Below are 1,995 nucleotides of genomic sequence, written 5' to 3'. Positions count from 1 at the left end.
AGGTAGAAATGACTTATGGTGCGTTCACAGCAAATGCGATTTCAGCATCAGGAGCAGCAGGTTTACATGCAAAGTCTATGGTGGACGCGCTTCAAGCAACGTCGGGAAGTTCTGCGGCGCCTCAAGCGCGATTAGAGCTTCAGCGATTTGGACGATTTGGACGATCTGAGCGTCCAAATCGTTCAAATCGCGCTGCTCTAATCGCGCTTGAGGCGCCGCAGCACTTCCCGACGTTGCTTGAAGCGCGTCCACCATAGACTTTGCATGTAAACCTGCTGCTCCTGATGCTGAAATCGCGTTTGGTGTGAACGCACCATAAGTGATGTTATGACAGAATGTTACAAACCTTTAAAAAAATCTGTTAATGGTTTGTGAGATATTTTGGTATGCTGAGTCAACTAAAATGGTCGGTGGCAAAATTCTAATTAAAGATTTAACAAAATATGTTTGCCACGGTCTTGTAATCCTGGGGTTGCAGGTTCAAGCACAGGATGGTGTAAAACAGTTGCCAAATCATTCATGCAAGTTTGCATGCTGTGYCAACCTCCTAAAGAAAAGAGCAGCTGAAGAAACAGCAGCAGCTCAAAATATGTGCTGGGGATCAGTCTAAAAAAATCTCTGCTCAATATCTGTAAAACTGATCGAGTTAGTGGCTATGAAAGTCCCCTGCAGGATGTTTCATCCAAAAGATAATCAGCTGCAGATGTACATCTGATTACATTTTGCATATTATATTTGCTCAGTGAATCATGAGATATTTTGCTAATAGAGAAACACACAGGCAAAACCATTTTTGTTCATTTTTGTTGACATCATTCAGTTATAGATTTTTAAAAAGGTGCAGCTTCAATTTGACAAAACCTAATTTAATAAATGAATTAAAATGCATCAGCCTTTTTTAAAATGCATTAAAATAGGTTACATTCACCTTTTTACAACCTAAATATAAAAATGGGAACTGCTGTCAAAATATTGCAGGCAGCCTGCAGGTGGATTTGAAACAAACTTCTGTCTCCATCTGGCGGTGGAAATGTTAATTTATTATTTTGCCTGATTACATTGTGTTTCAGGTTCCATTCATTTAGCAGATAACTCTAAATCAGGGGTAGACATAAGGATTTTTTCAGGTTATCCAGCGGATGACCTTTTGACAAAATCTGGTTGTCCACCAAAAATTTTGGTTGTCCTTTCTAAAAACAGCAAAAATGGCAAGAAGATTTTAATTTAATAAGAATATTGTTCTGTAGACAAAATTTATTTTATACAAACGTTCTCAGTCAGCCAGGGTGACGGTTTCAGGAGCTGCTTGAGTAGAACTTCCTTGTTCTCCTCCTCATCCTCTTCTTCGTCATCAGACTTCACAAACAGAGGCACTCAGAGTATTTAGGCTCAGGGATTAAAGAAGCAAAAAAATATTTTGACTGAAACATTTTTCTACATCTAGAGATTACTAATGACCCTCCACCCAGTACCACACAGTACAACACATTCATGAGCTTCTTCCTGCACACAGGTCAAAGATTTTCATGTACAGTTGAGTATACTGTGTACATGACCTTAGTAAAAGTACACAGTTTAGTGTTTTCTAATGAAGTGTGGAAGTTCTAAGAAGTATTTAACCTGCAATATTTAGATTTTTAAGACAGAACAGGGATGATTTAAACTAATTTTCTTTTTAATGTTTTCAGACGAGGAGCTCTGATATATTTATTTTAAAAATTATGGCACGGGAATTCTTTGAATTACATTCAGCACAGGTGGGAGCCACGCTGCAGGTGGAGACAAGATCTATCTGCCTCTGAGCCTCGACTTCATTAACGACGGTCATGAGCTCTTACAGTTTTGTTGTGCGTGTGAACACAAGGTGTTACGGTGAAAATACTGCGTGGTGTAGGGCTGCAACTAACGATTATTTTAATAATCGATTAATCTGTTGATTATTTTTTCAATTAATCGATTAATCGGCCAAATCATTAAAACGCTTAATTACATGAA

General features: G+C 38.4%; 1 protein-coding gene across 1 annotated transcript in view; it reads right to left on the bottom strand.

Annotated features, from left to right (window-relative positions):
* The window catches only part of cdc73 (cell division cycle 73, Paf1/RNA polymerase II complex component, homolog (S. cerevisiae)), a 57,861-nt gene that overhangs the window by 45,217 nt on the left and 10,649 nt on the right, over positions 1-1,995 (bottom strand). The window lies entirely within an intron of this gene.

Source organism: Austrofundulus limnaeus, unplaced genomic scaffold (genome assembly GCF_001266775.1).
Source record: "Austrofundulus limnaeus strain Quisiro unplaced genomic scaffold, Austrofundulus_limnaeus-1.0 Scaffold302, whole genome shotgun sequence".
In the NCBI taxonomy this organism is placed as follows: domain Eukaryota; kingdom Metazoa; phylum Chordata; class Actinopteri; order Cyprinodontiformes; family Rivulidae; genus Austrofundulus; species Austrofundulus limnaeus.
Note: the sequence above shows the minus strand (reverse complement) of the source record. Positions and strands in the feature narration are given on the sequence as shown.